This window comes from Fundulus heteroclitus, unplaced genomic scaffold (assembly GCF_011125445.2).
Source record: "Fundulus heteroclitus isolate FHET01 unplaced genomic scaffold, MU-UCD_Fhet_4.1 scaffold_315, whole genome shotgun sequence".
Classification (NCBI taxonomy): domain Eukaryota; kingdom Metazoa; phylum Chordata; class Actinopteri; order Cyprinodontiformes; family Fundulidae; genus Fundulus; species Fundulus heteroclitus.
Genome location: NW_023396725.1, coordinates 78161 through 85081, shown reverse-complemented (window position 1 = coordinate 85081; position 6921 = coordinate 78161).

Below are 6921 nucleotides of genomic sequence, written 5' to 3'. Positions count from 1 at the left end.
ACCAACACCTTGATGCCAAGAAACTCAAAGATGTGCACCTGTTCAATGCTAATGTTTTTGAGTATCATGATCAAAGGTCATTTCTTTTGGCTTACTGGTGTTCAGCTTAAAGCGACTTTCAAAAAGTCTCTCTGTGATACATGGAAGGCCGATCAGCAATGTGTAGCAGGCTTAAAATAATAGTATTGCTTGAAAATGTGATGAAAATTCCACGAGAGTTGCATGCTTCTACATTCATTAGCGCACAAGATAAAAAGTAAAGGAGAGCTGACACAGTCATCATGGGGCACGCCTGTGCTACAGCACTGCACGATGGACAAAGAGTCATTTGCCCTCGCCCTTTTTTTTTGTTGGAAAACAATAAAACCGTTTAGGAGTAAGAGCGTTGACACCCACATTAACCAGTTTTTTTGACAAGCAGGCTGAACCGTATTAAAGCGAGCTGAAAATCTGCCACAGAATCGTGCATAGGCCTTAGAGATCTCTAAAAGTTGGTTAATCAGGTGGGTTACACTGATAACAGCATCCTCGGTGCTACAGCCACGCCTATAAGCCAACTGTGAGGGCTCAAGAAGAGAAACAATGTCCGTCTTAAGCATGTTAACAACAATTTTCTTTTAAACATTTCATGACAACCGAGGTTTAGGCCACTGGTCTGAAGTCATTGTGAACCGAAGGGAAAAGGCACTTTGGGAAATGGATTAATATCAGGCACAGTGTGACGGTGTTATGACAGCTGAACGATAGGACACCAGCCAGAGGATAACCCTGGGGAGCGAGGTTGTGACGGCTTTCATTCAGCTGATGTTAATGAGCTCCAACCACCAGCTAGACGTAAGCTGTGGTAAGCAGAGGGGTGGACACGACTGGCCGTTTTCTACAAGTCTGACGCTGTTAAATGTTCTGTCTGACTGCATCACGCTGGTTGTTTACGTTTTTCCAAACTCCGTGGAGACCCGCTCGGCTTTGCTCAGAGAGCTGTTTGACGTTCTGGGCAAGTTGGCAACGGCAAGTTTATTTTGTGCAGCATGTCTCAGCAACGAGACAATTCACAGTGCTTTACATGATGAAAACAAGAAAAGAAAACACACATAGCAGATACTCTGCAGTGGGATAAGAACAGTACGTAAAGAAAAGTTGGACCACAGGATGGACTCAAGGATGTATCTGTTGTTAGTTTAAATAGAAGAGAGGCAACTCTGAACACGTAGGGCGTTTGATCTTGATTTTTATGCTCAGGGTTCCAGTATTTTTTTGCAGTTTTCAGGGTGTTTGTTCCAGATTAGTGGAGTATTATAAACCAAATGCTGCTTCTCCATATTTGGTTCTGATTCTGGGCATGCAGGGTAGGCTTGAGCCGGTAGACCAAAGAAGTCTGGAGGGTTGATACGACGACGACAACAAATCGTTGATGCTGTTTTGGTGCCAAGCCATTCAAAGATTTATGAACTAACAGAAGTATTTTGCAGTACAATAATGATGGCTATACTTCCTGCTCCTCAAAATATTGCTATTCTAATCTCTGAGACACGGGGAGCCGGTTTGAGGACTCCAGAACAGAGGTGATGTGCTCTACTTTCTTATTTTAGGCGAGGACACGGGCGGCAGCGTTCTGGATCAAACGCAGCGTTCTGATTGACCTTCTAGGCAGACCTGTTAAGACACCTTTGCGGTTATCGGCTTGACTAAAGAGAAACACACGAATGGGCTTTTCAAGATCAGCTTAATGCTCTTCAGGTGACAGAAGGCTGACTTTGTAATTGTCTTTATGGGCCTCTGAGGGTTGTAGTCACCTTGTGTCTTTCTATGTGGACCACTCTTTTTCTGCACTAGATGAAACAGCCCTGCCTTCCATCCGTGAAGCGACCTCAGCCTGAGCTGACAGCTGTTTTTGCAGATATCTCCCCCACAGCTGTGAGACGAGGTCCAGAACGTCATAGAGTGCATACAGGTTCCATGAGAGGTGAAACAATATATTGAGTTGGACCTCATCTTAGGCCCCACGTTCATTCTGCTCTAGCTGCTGGGTCTGGTACAGTTGTCTCATCGCAACGGCGACCCGAGACAATGAATTCAACCCCCTTCCCTTGTTTTTTCCCTTTAAGAGCAAAGTTAGCTATTAGAATTAAGAACAGTGCTGCAAAATCATTTTATTATTACTTTCAGGGGGTCACAAAGCTCCATTTAATTAAGACATTTTTGATCAGTGTTGATTAAGATTGTTGTGTTTCTTCCCTGAGTTATTAATTATTTAACTATTAGGTTGTTGGTCAGAATTCCTGTTGTTTTTCTGTTCTGCATGTTAGCTCTGTAAGGACAAGTTAGGTGTAGCTAGAGGCCCGATTAAGTATTAAGTAGATCTCTGTTGATTTCTAATAAATTTGACTCTTCACTCCCAGTTTATTTTCTAATTTAAATGCAATAGTTGTTGGTTTTGAGGAGTATGGAGAAATCTGCTCCTGTTCCTTTAATGTGTGTAAAAGAGTTTCATGGAAAAGAAAAAGTGTTCATTGTTTAGGTTTATTCTGAGATATGATTAGACGGATTGATTTATAAACTTTCCTGCAAGAAAATGTATGTTTAACTTCTGTACGCTGCATAAAATGATCCATAAACCATTTCACAGTAAAAGTTAATGCCTTTCATGATATGGACCGACTCCAGCTACACTACGAAAAGGTTCTTTATTTTAATAACTTCACATAATCATACCACAATCATTGTTTTCATGGGTTTCAGGGCAGGAGCGGGAATAAGTTCGGTGGTTTTGGAAACAACATGCTCCAAAGATTTTTTTGTTCTTTAAATTGATCCGGACATTTAGTTGCAGATGGAGATGACTCACCCCCCTTTTTTTTTTTTCTTTTCTCTCATCTTTATTGCTGTTTCGCCTGGTTGCCATGCCCACATGGGTACATAGAGAGCAGAGGGTTAGGTAAAGCCAAGCGCTGCTCTTTTCCTTGTATTACTTAAGGGGAAGCTAAAAGAGCCAAATGACAAAAGAGCAACAATTAAAGACTCTCTGGGCAGAGCAGACATTCAACAGAAAGCATGAAAACAAGCACAGTTCTCTGTCTCTCCTTTTTTTTAAAGGAAATAATCTTTTAAATACCCCCATTAGGAGGGCAAGGAGCACCACATTAATTCTCCTTCTGCTCTCTAATTGTTTCCAAAAAGCATTGAATAGGAGCTGAAACGAACCGCGGTGAAAAGAAGCACAACAAATTAGTAGCTGATTTCCCCACCTCCCCCCACCTGTTTTTTTACACCTAAAATATAATTAAGACAAAGACTGATTTACAAGTAATATCCCAGGATGGCCGCAATTAACAGCCACCCTATTCTGGGAGCAGACACAGAACATTGGCTACCTTGTGAGTACATGTGGTGCCGTCTCCGCGCTAAAGACAATCAGAGCCACATAGAGCCGGAGGCTATTAACCTGTTAAGGCTACCAGATGAGCTCCACAGATAAACTGCATTAATACTTTAGCGAAAATTAAAAAGAAAGAAGATTCCACTGTTTTAGAAAAAAAATAAAACTTTCGCCAGCCTAAGAGCTCCATTTGAAAATCTTTATTTCAGTGATAAACTGATGTATTCCACAGTGTGAAAAGGGCTCTTCCTTTCAATGTTAAACACGTCTTTTTTAAAATATGAAAAACATCAATTCAAAGTAGCTGGTAAATGTCTTTTAATTTCCGAAACTTCTTTACCACATTTTCATCCCATTAAACATACAGTCCTTTTCAAAGTTCTTTTTTTTTTTTCCATTTCGCAGAAGCTGCCATTAGTGTATGTAAATGACCAGAAGTGTCTCCCTGATATGCAAATCAACCGAGGAGTCAAAACATGAAAGACGAACAAGTGGTTCTTCTCTTCTTGAATAATGTGACATGTCTTTTTAAGAGAGTAAACAGAACACCCTTGATTATTTGGTCACATTTCAGGTTTATTATCAACAACATTTTAACAGATGTGAGTAAGATCACGAATTAACAGAAAGCATACGTGTCCACAAGTAGAAGAAATGTGGCAGAACAGAACAGCTACGGTGCTGTGAAAGAAATATGTCTCCTTTACAGATTTCTTCTGTTTGTTTTTTTGCCACACTGCAACAGTTCATCAAATACATTTTGATTGATTGATTGATTGATTGATTGATTGATTGGTGGAAATAAAAGGAGCGGGTAGAAGTAAAACCCCCAGTAGGTTGAGGCAGATGGATTCATACTGAGCCTGATTCTGCTGGAGGTTTTCCTTCCTGTTAAAGGGGAGTTTTCCTCTCCACTGTCGCTTCATGCTTGCTCAGCATGAGGGATTGCTTTAAAGCCATGGACAATGCAGACGACTGTCCACTGAGGCTCTATGCTCTTTCAGGAGGATTAAATGCCACTTGTCAAGACTTGATGTAATCTGCTGAGTTTCCTTAGACAGGAACGTTTTGACCATTCTGTGTAATCTGATTGAATTTGACTTTGGAAAGTGCCTTGAGATGACATGTATCATGAATTGGCTCTATATAAATCAAATTGAATTAGAACATTGCATTATTCCCACCACTTTGTCTTACATCAACCTTCATTTTGATTACTACATAAAATATTATTAGAATATCCAAAATCGTGAAGATGCATAGTATGTAATTTGATATTAAATTTACATCAGTATATATTTAATATAATCTAATAAATTTGTAGATTTGTACATGGAGATTCTTCAGCATGCATGCACACACACACATATTCAGAGTTACATGATAGCATTCAGATGAATTACAATATCGTCAATATTAAGTGATTATCATATTTCTGCATATGGATTTGAAACAATTCATATTTGGACATGGTTTTAACCTCCCATGCAGTCAGATCATTTCCATAATCTCACACCACTGACTGAGACACATAAATGTTTCCTGAACATTTGAATTTGAAACCTGTGCCTTTCAAATTTAAACCTTCTGTTATGATCCTGTCTGCTCCCTCACTCTCCTCCACTCGCCTTGTCTTCATCATCACAGCGGTCTGCTGCGCCTGTTGTGATCCTCTTCCTGCTGCAGCACAATTAACCTGAGTCGGTTCACCTGGTCCTCCGCCTTTATGTACTGGGTTTCCACAGTCAGCCGGCGCCAGAATATTGCAAAGCTTTGGTGAGCAAATGTCCAGTGTTCATCCTTACCTGCTGGCCTGCCAAGTTTCTCACATGGATTTCCCTGTTCTTGCATTGCCCTTGCCGGATTCCTCTGATCTTTCTGGACTTTGACGTGGACTCATGGCGACCACTGGACTTGCCAAGGCTTTCTGGCTTTTTTCAGCCACGGCACCATGGATCCTGCCCGTATCTGCCACAGTCTGCCCAGTGTTGCATGTGTGCTCCTACCTAGAGCACTCAGCATTTTGCCGGCATCAGAGTTTGCTCTATTCTTTAATAAACCTTTTAAATGTAAACACTGTGTCTGGGTGACTATTAGGTTCTGTCCAGGTGTATAACACCTTCCCTATAATGGAAATGGAACATTTTTAAGATGTGTTTCTGGTAATTGGTAGTTTCTTGCTTAATGACGTGGGTCAGTGTGGTCCGCATAAGCGACTTTGTGTATTGTACATACTGCTTTTATTCTGGAGAATTACTAACAGATGTAGTGAAGTGTTATTTTCATCACCCCAAAGTTTTGCACAGCAACATAAATGCAGAAAGACCAGAACGGAGAAGAGAATGCGGAGGGATTTGGGGACAAGCACAAAGTGGTTGTGGCTTTATTGATAAAGTTTTTTTTATGAATGTTTTGAGTATAAATGTTCTCACCAAGAATTACACAGTTAAATTCATTTCCATGCATGTTTTTGATAGCGAAGAACGATATGCTGAGAAAAATACCGTTCAAAAGAGGATTTCTTGTTTTGAAGCAACAAATTTATTCAGACCAAACTGTCCCTATATTCGAGATCTCATCAGTATCAAGCATCAGTGATAACGGTCATATTCATCTTTGGCCCACTTTTCTCTGCATAACTGGTTTAATTTTAGAGTGTTTCGGAGCAAGAATGGCCTGTTCAAGGTTAAGCCATGCCATATTGATCTTGTTTTACCTTTGACTTTGACTAGGCCGCTTCAAAACAATTTTGTGCTTTGAATTCTATTTTGTGTTTACCGTCTGTTCTCAATTCTAATTAGGTTAGCTTTAAGATGCTTTTTGGGTTTTTTTTAGATCATTAAGCCGATTGCTTATTGTCAAGCAGGTTCTGAAAGGATTTCTTGATTCTCTGGCTGTACTCCATTCAGTGCTGTCGGTAGCTAGTGATACTGAACCAAACAAAATTTGGGTTACCACGGTAAATTTATGATTTAACCACGGGGATGGTTTGAATAGCTTTTTTTCATTTCATAAATGAATAGATCATTTGAAAACAGCTTTTCTTTTATCCGCTCGGGTTATTTTTGTCTGATATTTAAAAAAAAATTGCTTTATCTGAAATGTGTAAATGTAACAAAGAGACACAGAAGAAATATGTGGAGGGGCAATTTTTTTTATGGTACTGAAAATGCGCCATGGCCAGAGCACCTTTGTGTGCTGATTTCCAGTAATTAGAATCCTTTAGGCAACCACAGTCCCAGCTTAGATGTATTTATCTAATAAATCTGGGTCTGATAGTCATCTGATCTGCTAATATCTGATAGCTTCTTTCTTCAGAAGAACAAATAAGCTTCATAGCTGAAAAGCTTTCTTTTCATGCGGTATCATATCTGCAGAGGCTTTAAGGAAATTAGTTTAAAAAAAATATCGTCTTGGGGGCCAGTCACACCAGTAGGTACTGAAAACCTTAAAGCACGAGAATTACCAGAGGGGGGGACAGATTTTGTCTACTCGGGACATGGGATCTTATCATTAACCTTAAAAAAAAATAGGTGCAAAGCTTT